The sequence below is a fragment of the Protopterus annectens genome, chromosome 12.part0 (genome assembly GCF_019279795.1).
Source record: "Protopterus annectens isolate FY-2018-M chromosome 12.part0, PAN1.0, whole genome shotgun sequence".
NCBI classification, from domain to species: Eukaryota; Metazoa; Chordata; order Ceratodontiformes; family Protopteridae; genus Protopterus; species Protopterus annectens.
This window is the reverse complement of record NC_056746.1, coordinates 1,308,849,891-1,308,865,858: the sequence shown is the minus strand read 5'-3', so window position 1 is coordinate 1,308,865,858 and position 15,968 is coordinate 1,308,849,891.

The following is a 15,968-nucleotide window of genomic DNA, read 5'->3' as shown; positions in this document are numbered from 1 at the left end:
GTGATGTAGACTTCTTCATTTTCTATGATGCTTTGTGGCTCATGTTTCCAGTGTTTTTCAGCCATGTCAATACCTTAATGTTTGCACAATCCCTAGTGCAACAGTCTTGCCACATTATTATGCCTTTCAGTATATAGTCCTTCTGCCATCAGTATGTCACAACCAGCAACAAGGTATGCAACTGTTTTCAATTCGGTTTTACAAAACCTACATTTTTCTGTTTCTCCCACATGTTCAATGGACTTTGTAAACCAGCGTGTACGTAGCCCACTGTCTTGGGCTGCCAATATTAACCTTTCATCTCTTGGTTTAAATTTGCCTCTCCTTAACCATGTCTGCATTCGTTCCTGATCAACATGAGGTTCTTCGAGAAATTTTCTATAACTGCAATTATATTTATGCTTTTTCCACATTTCTTGCCTTCTCATCTGGTCCTTTACCTTATATTCTTTCATTTGTTTTTTGGCACATTCAGTTGCTGCCTGATTTTTATCTACTTCTGGTTTGATTCCCATTCCTGCTTGATACCGATATGCTTCTGCTAGATTAAGCAGAGAAGTCATCTTGGATTTATTCTCCTCATGTTTCAAAACGTTCACTACATTTGGATCTTGTGAGGGTCAGCAGATATGTGTGGAGTCCCACAATTGCAGATCTATACATGTAATCAATTTCAAGGAGGCCCATCCCTCCTTTGGAACGGGGAATATATAATCTTGTTATACACTGATTTATAAAAATCAGTGTAAACCAATATATAATTCTGGTATACACTGATTTTTATAAATCATTTGGTGTGCATGAAGCATCCTTGTTGTTTTCCTATCTAATCTATCCAACATGTTTTGGGGCCAGTCAATCACTCCAAAACGGTAAGTTAGGACAGGATACTATTCTGTATGGTTGTTATTATTTTCCGTAAGAATCTGCATCCAAACTCCCCCTCTATTTCTTGAACTTCCCCTTTGTTTCATTGTCATCCCTTTCTACTTTGAATTATAACCTTCTGCATGTGTTATGTATATGACCCTTAAGCGTGTAGCTCTGAAATATCCCTTCAAATCAGGTAAACCTAAACCACTTTTTTCTATTGGAAGGATCAACTTACCTCACTTAACTCTTTCCCTCTTTCCCTCCCTAATAAATTCATTCAGGTCTTTATTAATTACGTCCACAACTTCTCCTTTTGTTGATAAAAGTATGCCTGACCCATATACAAGACTAAAGGGACTAAAAATATTTTCACTGCTTACATCCTACTATCCATATGCAAAAATAAGAGTTTACATTTTCTCAATTATTGTATTATCTTTTGTTTAGTCTCTTGCAACATATCCTTAGCTGCCATAACAGAAGACTTTGTAATCCATACTCCTAAATAGTTCATCTTATCATGCCCTCATATAAATATGGGTATGTCTGAACCAGTTTGTGAGTGAGTATATAATTTACAGCTATAGCCTTTGTTTTATCTTCATTCATTTTATAGTTGAAAAGACCTGAAACTGTCACACAATGTTCCACATCACTGAAATGTCCTTTTCTGGATTTATCAGGTAGAAAATAACATCATCTGCAAATAAAGCCAACTCTTCTTGATTACCAAATCAGCTGAATCCTTGTATTTCTGAGTCCCTTATTTTCTTTGCCAGTGTCTCTAAATATAAAGCAAATAACAAAGGGAAAGAGGACATCCCTGCATGGTTCCTCTGTTCAAACATAGCTTGTCTGAGAGGAATCCACCCACTTTAATTCTTGCCTCTGATCCCTCATATATCCTTCTAATTAACATTATTATTGTATCAGGGAATGCAAGTGTTTCCATTGCCCTGCTCATAAAATCCCAGCTTACTCTGTCAAATACTTTCTTTGCATTAAGACCCACCGCAACAGAGGTATTTTCTTATATTTTGCTTCCCTCTGCATCATCATTGTTCTCTTAATTTTGTCAAGTGTTTGCCTCCCATCCACAAAATCACACTGATCCATATCTATTAATTTTGCCATCACCTTTGCCATTCTTTTAGCTAGTATAGACATAAACACTTTATAATCATGGTTTAAAATTGAAATGGGTCTATATGACGCTTAGTCTGAAGGGTCTTTGCCGTCTTTATGTAATGTAGCCACCACAGCTTTATTCTACAATGTTGGTGGTTTCCCTTCTTTTAAAATACTGTTAAACAAAATCTTCCAGGTCTTTATCACTTTCTTCCCTCCTAATTTCCAAACTTCCACAGGAATACCATCTGTTCCTAGCAACTTTCTTCAAAATTGATTATACATCACTCTTTATATTTCATCACCTCCTATCTTAACTGTTAGTTATTGAGCCTTGAATACCTCTAACCTTGGCATAATTAAGTCTTCCATTTTTCCATTTGTACTCTTTCTTGATTTTCACATGTCTCTGTTTTATAATTTTTTATAAAATTTCCAGAATATCTTTAAAACCTCTACAGGATCTCTGGTTATTTTTCTTGTTATAGGTTCCCTAAGTTTGGCGACAACCCTTTCAACATTCTGTTGCCTAAGTCATTGTGCTAAAAATTTTGGAGTTATCAAAACATAGTTGCTTAACTGAAATCTTTCTTATCTCATTTGTATTATCCAGACACTCTACATTTGCTCCACTTCTTGTTCTGTGAGATTCCCCTTATTTTGCAATACTTTAACCTTTGTCAGCCCCCACTAAGTAATTTGTATTTCTTCTTAACCATATATCTTTCTCTTTTATTTCTCTAATAACTCTCAAATAATTTCCACTACCCATTCCTTAAATTCCTCTCTTTTTAGCAGGTACTTGGAAAAGTGTCAGTGTCTTATTTTTACTTCATTACCCTGCATTTTTAATTTAACTTTTATTGGTGCATGATCAGAAATAATTATTGGTTGGTGCTGAAGTTTCCAATTAAATGCACATGTTCCTGTGAAATATAATTTCTATCCAGTCTAGCCCAGTTATTGTACCTCGGGGAATATTTTGCAAATTCTGTCCAAGTTCCTACTACTGAATTCAAATCCCCAAACAAAATATTTTCATAAATTTCTTCAGAAATCTCCCCCCTTTTGTTATATTGTCTCTTCTAGGTCCCCAGATATAAATAATATTCCCTGCTGAAAACAAATTATTTCTCTCCAAATTTTCTTAAGCTATATAATATGAGTTTTAATGGGAATACAAATACATGCCATTGTAATTCTCCTCCCTTGCCAATAGCACTTTACTACAACAGCTCTACCATTTTTGTCTTTTTTCCTCATCTATCACTTTTGGAGCCCCTCTAGCAATTAGTATAATTACTCCCCTTTTTCTCTGCCCCTATGATTCTGCTGAATATTCATTCTGAAATCCTCCTTTTGGTAAATTCACATGCTCATTTCTTTCCAAATGTATCTCCTGATGCATTCTTATTTGCACTCTGCATTTCTTAATATAATTAAATACTATTTCCTTTTTATCTATACAAGTAAGGCTATTCACATTTCAGGATAATATGGACAGCATAACCATCATGACAGAAAGGTTATTGTTCCAACTTATTATACATGACAGATTTTTGAATGTGTTTTTCCAGCTTTTGTGTTGTATACATATACTAATGTTTGTCAGGCTGATCTTTTTTACAGTTGTTTTTTCTCATCTCCATTTGAACCTATGTCACTTTTTTTCAAGACTTTTTGTCTTAATGAAAACCCTCAAAAAAAAAACTAAATACAAAACAGCCCTTTCCTCTATTAACTTGGAACAAACACACAAAACTATGTGCATCATCAAACATGAAGTTTAGTCCTCCAGAAGGGAAACATTTCCCCAAATTGATGGCTGCACCTACAGGCATTATCTAACTTAAAATTAAAGTTACCCATGCTAAAATGCATGCTATAACCTCTGCTTCCACTTACACTGATTGCTGTCTGTTCTTTTCTTATCTCTCTCTTCCTCTACCAGCTATGAAAAAACAGCTTGTATGCTTACAGAAAACATTAACTTTTAGCCCTAAGAAAAAGTACATTGTGTTAAATAAAACAAAATTTTACACCGTTCAATTAACTGCATTAAAGTATCAAGTCTGTAAGGGAGATTGTTACCTCTTATTCACTTCCCATAATTTTTAACTTAATTGTTTCACTGAACTGCTTGCTATTTTACCTTTAAATTTTGCATTTCCCTTAGAAAAGAATATTCAGACTTCCCGAGCTTAACTGTTTACAACTGCAGATGGCTTGTCTCCATGGAAAAGTAATCAACAAGGAGTCTTTGTATATTTCACTCAGTAAAGAATGCACAGCTGCCCTCAGCTGCAGACATCTTGATTCCACTGAACATTTGCCATTGGAAGACAAGCTAATATCTGTGCGGTTGTAAGAATCTTAGCATTGTTCATGGCTTTCATCATTTTGTCTTATTTTTAAGGCCCACATTGGTACAAAAACACCTGTTTACTCACCCTTGTAAAATAAAAGGAGAAAATATCCTAATTCTTTATATAATATAATCAGTGCACTAAATTCATACCTCTCAATTTCTTAGAGTAAGAAATCTGGACAAAGCTACAAACAATAGGGGACAAAGGCCCCAAAATAGGGACAGTTTTTAAATATCGCTCTTAAAAACTTAGAACATTGATAGAATAATATGTTTTGCATTCGCATGAATTTTCTGAAGGATATGAAGTCTGAAAATCATATGTCTGGCATTGTTTTCTGACTTCGCTCCTCAATGATTTACCAGTGATTTGCCATTAAGCCACAATTGTATGAGAAATGGACCAAAAATATGAGTAAAAAATCTGGACATTCTGCAAAAATCTGCATGGCTGAGAGCTACTGCACTTTAACACCCCACCCCAGCAGTCCAAGATCACAGTATATGAACATTAAGCTTGCTTTTGTCTAGCCTTCTTTTCTCTTGTTATACTATGAAACCTATATTTCTTACAACTAAAAATGCTCTTGTTTACTTTAATATCTCTAACACATACAACAGTCACTGAAAAGACTGCCCCCACCACATTTAAAATATCCTTGACTATACACTACACAAAACTGTTTTATTGTATATGACATGCAGTTTATATTATGAAATGTTTTATATAAATAATGATAATAGCAAAAACATTTACTTATTGTTAGTTTTCCCCTTTTAGTGTCCTTCTAAACATTAATGATATAAAGTGGGGTATATGCTTTACAGTATACCTACAAGTTTAACAAAGTCAACAAACTTCCAGTATTTTTCAGCCACTTTTTCTTGCAAAACAATATTTCACAAATGTGATAAGATGCTTTATAGTCTCCCATTTATTCACTAATTGCAGAGTTGCTGGTCTTCTTCCTGTTCAATTCTGGGTCCCAACACCAGACTCTGATTCAAGTCCAAGTTACTGCTGATTCTTCTAGTCAACTCACGTGCCTTTTTCTGTCTCTCAAGCATTTTCATTTGGAATATTGAAAAAGGTTTCACTAGTAAAGTTTTTCTATGAAATTTACCATCAGAAGAATGAGAAGCAGAGACCCTTCTGCTTGCTGACTCATGCTTTGTTTCATATATTTTTTTTTATTTCCTCCTTAGCCTAGTCTGCATAAAAAATTACTTTGTTCCTGCTGAAAAAAAAAACACTTTGAAGACAGCTGGATACAGCAGCTTGAATCTCACTTTTCTCTTGACGTTCCCTGATTGCGGGAATACATTTGCTTCTCTTCTGCCTGGTGTATAGTGAAGAGTTATTTTCTATAAACACTTTGCTGTTTCCCATTTTTAATACTCTGCACATCTGCCAGAGTTTGGTCAGGATCAAGTCTTTCTGTTGGTATGACTGAATTTGTGCTAATATAGGTCTTGGCTGCTTTCTCATGCCCAGGTTTGGAGCATACACTCAATGTGCCCAGTTGCTTATTTGTGCTTTCATAAAATTAATACAAACTGTTCCTTCTAGTTTCTCTGGTACAGCAGAATATCTCAGGTTTTCTCTGCACATGCTCTCTTCTAACTCTACTCTTTTTTTTAAGTTCTTCTTGAGAAAGCTCATATTTGCCAGGTTTTTTCCTGTCATTCTCTGATGTTTGCAGTTTTATTAGTTCATCTGAATGACTAGTTAAAGCTTCTGCTATTTTTCCAGCCTTTTGCTATTTGATTTGATATATTCCTTCAATGTTTATTTATTCTCATCACCTCTGAGTATATTTGCTTCATTTTTTCCTCTAAATTACTGGAAGCCATCTCTTGAACCAGAGCTGAAGCTTGAACTGCTTTTTGCTGAACAGCTGCAAACCTTCTCAGGCAGTGTTTTCTCTTTATCTTTTTTTTTTCTGGGTGACTTTCTTTTAAGTTTTCCAAATTTCTTCTTTGCTGGCATCCAGGCAGTGCATTTAATAGCCAGTAACAGAATTTTACAAAAAAAAAAAAAATGTTATGCTGTTGAACAGTATGTAGCCATCTTCAGAGTCAAATAGCATATCTAATTCTTAAAACGATTAACACTAAACATCCTAAGGTGTTATCATTTCTATTAATAGCCATGGTAATGTGATAGAAAGAATATAATATTGTCTTCATGTTCCATGTTTGTTTGTTTGTGTCTTTCGGCTTTTCCTGGTTAGGGGTCGCCACAGCGGAACTCTGGTCCGCTAATGATTGGCAGTAGATTTTTACGTACTGGCTTGCCGGGCCTAATGCACAACCTTCAATGAAGGAATGCCCATTCATGCATGTCACTACACAGAAGACGCTCTAACTGAGAATCAAATGGGCAATGTCTAACTGTGAGGCGACACCGCTACCGCAGCACCACAACCGCAGTGTTTGTCTTCATGTTCCATGTAGTATCACATAAAAAGACATACAAAAATATTTAACAAAAATTGCTTGAAAATATTATTGCATTCTGTACTTTACCATTCAGAAAAAAATAGTTAAATTTAATTTAACTTATATTCGTAGAGATGCTGGTTCATTAGAGCTTTGGTTGCTATGCAAGACCTTCAAAAAACAGGTGTAATTTGAAATTATTGGTCCAGACTGAAAAATAACTGTTAATATTAAAACACATCAACAGTCATTGCAGGCAATATTCACAAATATAGTCAGCAAATGCATAGATCTAAGCTATGGTAGAAGTCTCATGCCATAGCCCTTATACAATTGACAAAACTCATGTAAATCCTGGAAATATCTTCATACTCTACTGATTATGTGGAAGAGTCAAGGTATGGTGTAGGTAAGCAAATAAAGCCACTCACCGTCTTCCATAATTCAAAAATATTGAGTTGCAAAGTAAAGAATACTCATGAAGCTGACATTTAGGAGAGTACAAGTATGGACTAACTACATGAAAAACATAAGTGACATCTCTGATATATTGAAAACAATGTTTCTCAGTAGACATGGCTGAGAAACATAGGCATAAAACCATTTCTAAGTGGATATAAACTATAAAACTATATATATATATATATATATATATATATATATATATATATATATATATTAGTTAGAGATATAGATAGACATACATACATGTTTTTATGTAGGACTAGTCAATTTAAGCAAAAACTGACCCCTGTTTTGTCAACATGCTTTGACTGACAGAACTATCGAACATTGTGTGAGAACAGATAATCCCCGAGACTGGGAAATATGCCCTTTCCCCAAGGATTGTGCAATCTCAGAACTGGAATAAATAAGTAGGTGTGGGTGTTCGGGGGTGTAGGGGGTTGCCCCGCATACTTCAAGGAATATCCTCAGAGCATGTGTTTATTTGTTTGTTGACATGTGTCAACATTAGTGATGTTGATGGAGCAGTCTTGTAGTCTTTCAAAGGTTGTTACTATTTATATATATATATATATATATATATATATATATATGTTCATAGGTTCATACTAGGCTATCTGCCCTGGAGCAATTATAAGCCTAGCCCAATTCTGTATGGCTTACGCCACCCCTTGATTTGAGTATACTGTGCTCTTTTTAAGGTTTAGTTTACTGTGCCTCTGTCTAATAGTGACACGGGAGTAATCCCTGGGACAAACCTACCATCCCCCATCCACCTATCGAGATTCTTCTTGAAGAGATTCAGTGAGGTGCTCTGCCTCACATGGAACTGGAATTCTATTCCAGAGTGAAGGGAGCCTCTGGGTTATGAACCTGTCTCTCCAGCAAGTTCTACTTATTTCTGTGCTGAGGTTCAAGTCCCTCGAGCGTGTGGCTCTAAGGGATTTAGATTTACTGAGGTGGAGCATGTCCATTAATTCTGGATTTGACATAGCTTTGTATGTCAGGCATAGATCGCCTTGAAGTAGGTGGCATGCAACTGAGTAGAGCTGGAGTTTTTTTAACTGAGCAGCATATGGCATCTGTTTGAGACCCTTGATCCTCTTGGTGAGATACTTTTGGGGTCTTTCTAATTGCTGCAGGTGTCGGGTAAGGTACATCCCAATAGGGGCATTGTATTCTATGATGAGCCTGATGAGGGACGAATAAAGGGGCACGATTACCTCTATTGATCTAGATGTGAAACCCTTCGTGATGAGGTGGGCTATGTAGAAGGTCTTTCTAACCACTTTGGCAATGTGGTTGTCAAAGGAGAGATTGCTATCAACTTGGGTCCCCAGGTCCCTAATAACTTTCTCTGTACTCAATGAGTTTCTGCCTATGTGGTAATTTGTGGGCACATTGTTTTTGCCAAAGGGTATGACTATACACTTTTTGGCATTTAGCTTTAAACCATGGCGCTGGCACCAGTTATCTGTCTCTGTGAGACCTTTTTGAAGGATGTTTGTGTCAGTTGGAGAGTCGATTATGGCGCCCAGTTTGCAGTCGTCTGAGAACTTGGTGAGCCATAGTCCTCCCACATTTGCCTGTACCTCGTATATATATATATATATATATATATATATTTTATATATATATATATATATATATATATATATATATATATATATATATATATATATATATATATATATATATATATATATATCTATATATCTATATGTGTGTGTGTGTGTGCGTGTGTTTGTGCAGTGCTGCATTGCAGCTTCTATTGGAAGGCTTACCAGTTGCAACAGTGCCGTAAGAGAACCACACGCAATAATGCCCAACACACAGTAACACTAAAGAGTTCCATTTAATGAGAACTGTCTTTCGGCTTTTCCCGGTTAGGGGTGGCCACAGCGGAACTCCGGTCCGCTACAGTACATCATTCCTTAATTTAAATTTCATGCAAATGCAACCTGCTCTACAGTCATGGCAAAAAACAGAAACATTACTGAATCATCCTTGGCCATGACAACAGAACATAGAATGCCTACATTGTGTACTAATATCTCCCAGTGTCATAAGGCCTGTCTATAACTCTTACACCGCTATCAAACTATGTAGTGTTACTATAGAGAACTACTGTGACCACAGATCTGCCACATCTGGACACTTAATATATAGTTCCACTTGGGATGCTGCAGTTTTCAGCAAAGGCCTCGGGTTTGCTGTATGCCTGAATGGTTTTGTTATGCTAAAACTGCAAATGGACATTCCCTCACATGATCTGTACCTGCATCTATTGTGCTGTTCGCATCTGCTTCTACATGTTCGTGCACCTCTCAGATATTCAGAATATTGCAGGTAAAATGCTGCTAGGTTACTTTCTGAGGTAAGCAGCACACTCAGAATGTTCTACACCTGTGTCAAGACAAACGTTTATAGGAGGACAACCTGCAGCCTGACTAGCAATTTAGTTTTAAGACATGCACTACAACATTTTAAAAATGTCTGTGTACATGACAGACTTGTGGATGACTGTCATTACATTACATTTGGGGAGGACTTGCATTTTTCATTAGCAGATGCACATTTTATTTGTCTGGATAAAATGCTGTCTCTAGTAGTCTGTCTGCCCCCAAATAAAACTGGAAACAGCATTATGCAAGGAGCTAACTACAAGGGTACAGTTTAATGAAGTACATTTTTGCATATTAAATATATGGTTGCTCCTGGAAATTGAAACAGAGGTGCTTCTTGAAATTTCTTAGATTAATATTAAACACTGAAACCACAGGATCAGAAAATAAATAACTACAAAAAGTGCAAAATTAATTCCCTAAATAATTCATCAAACTCAAATCAGTTTAGTGCGTTTGTCTCATTTATTAAGACTTCATCAGAAAAAATGATCACCATGCAAAATCTATTTCCTTTTAAAAAGCTGCCCTCCATTCATGTAATTATTTATAATCAAACAAATAAAATCAATAAACCAAAAAAATATTTTATTTACTTATTTGATGTTTGTTTACCAGGAAATTGACTGGAATAATATCCCAATTTCAGTGGAGGCCTGGGATGAAAAGGTTACAGTTAACTTATTACAAAGCTTTATACAGAAGAATGACATGCTCCACTTCATACAGTGTGACCCTATATATATATATATATATATATATATATATATATATATATATATATATATATATATATATATAGTGCAAATATATGGATAGCTATAATAAGCTGAAAATATATAAAGTATTCACAAGTTCCAGTTCATAGAGATAGGTTCATAGGTTCATAGGTTGATACTAGGCTATCTGTCCTAGGGCATTTACAAGCCTAGCCAGTGTGTGTTTGGCTTTCATCACCCTTCTTAGATTAGTTGACTGTGCCTCTGTATAGTAGGTCACAGAAGATAGCCCATTTAAGGTTAGTTTACCATGCCTCTGTCTAGCAGTGACACAGAAGTGATCTCAGGGGTAAATTTATGATCTCCCATCCAAACGTCAAGATTCTTCTTGAAGAGGGTCATTGAGGGGCTCTGTCTGACATGGATTGGGATTTTGTTTCAGAGTGAGGGGAGCCTCTGGGATATGAATCTGTCCCTCCAGCATGTTCTATTTATTTCTGTGCTGAAGTTTAAGTCACTGGAGCATGTAGTTCTGATGGATTTGGATTTCTTGAGGTGGAGCATGTCCATTAATTCTGGGTTGGACATGGCTTTATACGTCAGGCACAGATCACCTCTGAGTAGGCGGTAAGCAACTGAGTAGAGCTGGACTTTCTTTAGCCTAACTGTGTAGGGCATCTGTTTGAGTCCCTTGATCCTCTTGGTGAGGTACTTTTGGGGTCTTTCTAGTTGTAGCAGGTGTCGGGTAAGGTACATCCCAAATGGGGCATTGTATTCAATTATGGGCCTGATGAGTGATGAGTAGGGGGGCACAATGACCTCTCTTGATCTAGATGTGAACCCCTTCGTGATAAGGTGGGCTATATAGAATGTTTTTCTAACCACTTTGGCAATGTGATTGTCAAAGGAGAGATTGCAGTCTACTTGGGTCCCCAAATCCCTAATTACTTCTTCCGTACTTAATGGATTACCACCTATGTGGTAATTTGTGGGCACTTTGTTTTTCCCAAAGGGTATGACTATGCACTTTCTGGCATTTAGCTTTAAGCCATGGCTCTGGCACCAGTTATCCGACTCTGTGAGACCTTTTTGGAGGATGCTTGTGTCAGCCGGCGAGTCGATTATGGCCCCCAGTTTGCAGTCATCTGCAAACTTTGTCAGCCTGTACCTCAGAGAAATATATACCAAACAAGAGAGGTCCCAGGACTGAGCCTTGTGGGACGCCACTTGTAACTGGTTTAGAGTCTAACATGGCACCTGCAATTCTGACTATGTGGATTCTATCCCTAAGCCAGTTTGCCTTGTGACATAGGGGTTGATATTTAAGCTGGTGAGCTTATTTATGATGCCCAAGTGGGGTATTGAGTCAAAGGCATTTTCAAGGTCAAGGTAGGCTGTGTGGACTACCTTCCCTTCGTCTATGGCCTTAGTGACTGTTTCAAAAAAATTGATCAGGTTCAAGAGGCAAGATCTGCCCTTAACAAAGCCGAATTGGGTAGGATCCAGTGTTTGGAGGTTCCCAATGTCTTTGTTTATGAGTTCCATGATGATACGCTCCATAGCTTTGCAGACCAGGCTAGTTAGGCTTATAGGGCGATAGTTCCCGGGGCCCGTTGTGGCACCACCTTTATGGAGTGGGACCACTGTTGCTGTACGCAATTCTTTGGGTATATATCCTGTTGTAAGGCTGAGACTGAACAGTGATTTTAAGTGAGGGTTCAGTTCTTCTTGCAGCTCATATAAAACACAGCCCAAGACACCGTCCGGTCCCATTGATGCTGTGTTTTTTGCTTTGGAGAGGGCAGCTCTCACCTGTGCATCTGTGATGTCAGGGAGGCTACACTCTGTTGGGATAGTCATTTGCTCATTTGGGGGGGGAGAAGTGTGCACTGAACCTGTCTGCCAGGATGTTGGCAATGTCTGTGGGTTCAGTGTATTTTTTGTCATTTTGCACTAACTCAGAGCATATCTGGGAGTTTCCACCCAGGTTTCTGACATAAATAAAGAAAGCCTTGTGATTATCTTTAGCGTCTTGTGCAATTTTTCTTTTGAAGCTAGCCTTAGATGATTTTATGAGGGATCATAGTTTCTTGCTAGTACTGATCAGAGTTGCCTTCCCTTTCAGGGATTTTGCTCTATCATGTAGTAGCTTCCTCCTTCTGTTATACAGCTCATTTATGGCTGGGGTCCACCAGACAGGTCTCCTGCCTTTGGAGGAGTGTGTCTTGGTTTTATTTGGGATAGCGCGATTCATGCATTCCTGCAGGTATCCATAGAATGCTTTTGTAAAGGATTCTGCGGTTTGGGCCATATTTTCCACTGGCCCTGGGGCTTTGAAGGATTCCACCTCGGTTTTGAGAAGTGGGAAGTTTGCTTTTGAGAAGTTTTTGACCGTGGTTTCCTTTGCTGGGGGTGGAGACAGGATATGGATGTCCATAGTGATTAATTTATGGTCAGATCTTACCAATGAGGGGTATACCTCTGGTATGGAACATAGAGTCCCCATGTTGGTGATGATCAGGTCCAATATGTTTTCCCCTCTTGTGGGAGTGGTGACCAGTTGTTCCATAGCATTTGAGTTTATAAATTCTAGGAACCGTTGGGCTAGGGTGTTGGGGCTTCAGTAGTGCCAAGTAAAAACTGAGCAGGATGAAAGAGGCACACACACAGTTGGTGTACTGTTAAGCGCTTTTCGTTTATGGCAAATCACAAACTTCATCAGACAAATCACACAGTAAAACATCCCATTTAAATACACCTTACTGGCCAATCACACTGTGTGTGTGCCTCTTTCATCCTGCTCAGTTTTTACTTAGTTCGTTTGTTTTTGTTTCCTAGTTTGTGGCTTCAGTAGTGCTCCCAGTCTACGTTTGAGTAGTTAAAGTCACCCAATATAATGGTGTTTGGAGAGACCTTCATATTCTCCAGTGTCTTCAGGAAAGCCGAGTGGGGTTCCTGAGTTTGGGAGGGTGGTCTGTAGCAGGCTACAAACTGGAAGGCAGTTTTGCTCACTGTTAGTTGCACATGGATGGTCTCAGATGCTTCGTGCAGTGCCACTAGCCTGGAGGTATGGGTATCTTTGATGAATATGGATACTCCCCCTCCTCTTGTGGTTCGGTCCGAGTTTTGGGGCCGAAAAGCATGGTATGAGGTATAGCCTGGTAGTACTGGGGTGCTCTCGGGGGCCTTGAACCAGGTTTCTGTTACTGCACAGATATCGATATTCTCCATACTGAGGAGAGCCTCGAGTGTGTGCATCTTGAGGTTTAGACTTCTGGCGTTGAGCAGCATGACCCTTAGTTTCTTTTTCCTTGTGTTTTCTAAGGAGGTGGGTTTGTCTTTTGAGCCTTGCCTAAAAAAGGCACTATGGGGGTGGCAAGAGCCTTGGCCAGTATTCGAAAGCCCAGGGGTGACAGGTGCAAGCCGTCCCTAGAGAAGCAACGTGGCTTGTCAAGCATGTCATCCCAGGCTGACAGACACTGGATCCCCTTTGAGTGACACCAATACTTTAGCCAATTGCTGAAATTGATCATTTTGTCTTTATACTGTGGTATCATTCTTGGTGAGGGTAAGATGCTACTCAAGGTCAGGGTCATACCGACCTGGGCCACATGATCAGAGAGCTCCTCTATGTCTCTTTTTATGTAATCCAGGGAGGTACGTCTCAGGTCATTCACACCAGCATGGACAATGACGGAGTCATATTTGTACTTGCTTTGGAGTGACCTGAGTGCTTGTGTTATGTGGCGGATCCTGGCACCTGACAGGCAGCTTACAGTGACCTTCTCCTTGTTCAGCCTGGTGAGAGGGACGTCAGTGTGTCTGACAACAGAGTCACCTATTACAAGTGTATTAGGTGTGTTGTTTAGCCTTAAGGGCTGTGACTGTGTGGCACACTGACTTTGTGAACCATATATACGTGGGTATTGTTGTGGGGTAGCAGTTGCTTGGATGTCTGCTTTGGAGGTCTCTGTTGCTTGGGCAGATTTTTATTTAGAGCCTCAGAGTATGTTTTTGTGTTGATATGTGTTTGGTTTGCTGTTGTGATAGGTCTATGTGAGATTGGATTTGTGGTGTGTGTGATTATCTTCTCCTCCAGACTGACCATGCCAGTACTATATTGAGAGAGCTCAGTCTCCAGTTTGGCTATATAGTTGGATCTCTCACATATATTTGAGCTTGTTGGGAAGAGGAGCGGGTGGTTTGTGTACATAAGGCAGTTGTAACATTGCCTCAAGATTCCCATATTCACCAGCTGAACTGGAGAGTAAACCTGAAACTGACTTTTGGACATTCCAGAATAGTATAAGGAATTACTTTTTGACTTGATCAAAAAGGAACAATTGGGAGCCAAGTACTTAAAGGGAGTATAAGAGGGTGTAGTGCTTTAGTTTATTAATGCTTACTTATAATACACTTATCCTAGCTACTGCTGGGTTTTAGAAGGAAAATAGAGTGCTTACTTTGAGATTTGGAACAGGTCTAAGGGGAAAAAGTGAAGAGCAGACTTTGTGGAGCCGGGAATAGATTAAACCTGATTAAGCGGTGCTGCCCAATGCTGCGCTATGCGCAAAAACGCGCAAAAGGGTTTTTTTAAGAGAGGGGGATCAAGGAGTTTGGAATTGACCCAAAATGGCCAATAAAACTACAGTTTCTAGGCAGTAACCACTCCCACAGGGGCAGGCAGGCTGTTCAGTGTTTACCACTGCCACTGATGAACACAGAGATTTCCCTTTAGCCCAAGCAAGCAATGGCCTCCAAGAAACTTACAAACAGTTCAGAACAGCAAATCTGTAACTGAACTTTTTTTTAAATTTCAGAAAGTGGGAAAAAAGCAAGATTTTTTTGTTTTGTTTAAAGATAGCAGAGATACACAAGTAGCAACAAGTTAGAACAGTGCAATAAATGACCCCACACTTGAGTGCTAGGCCAGAGACAGGTAAAATGCAAGTTTTAAGAAAAAACTATTTTAAAATAAGTGCAACACAGGAAATGCAGTAAACAGGCTCTAGATGTGTTCTAAATACAGTTCCTAATACAGATATCAAGTTTAGCAAGCTGGAAAATGCCAAAAAGTAGGCGGCAATGCAGAAATCTTAACAAATAATCTGAAGAAAAATACTTAAAATCTCAAAAGTGGCTCCTTTCTTCTCTCAGCGTTTTCTCCTCTTGGTGGGTGCTTCACCAACAGCCAACAAGTCTGAAAAGATGACAAAACCATGAGGCAATCGGGTATTAATACAGGGGGATCAAGGAGTTTGGAATTGACCCAAAATGGCCAATAAAACTACAGTTTCTAGGCAGTAACCACTCCCACAGGGGCAGGCAGGCTGTTCAGTGTTTACCACTGCCACTGATGAACACAGAGACTTCCCTTTAGCCCAAGCAAGCAATGGCCTCCAAGAAACTTACAAACAGTTCAGAACAGCAAATCTGTAACTGAACTTTTTTTAAATTTCAGAAAGTGAGAAAAAAGCAAGATTTTTTGTTTTTTGTTTTGTTTAAAGATAGCAGAGATACACAAGTAGCAACAAGTTAGAACAGTGCAATAAATGACCCCACACTTGA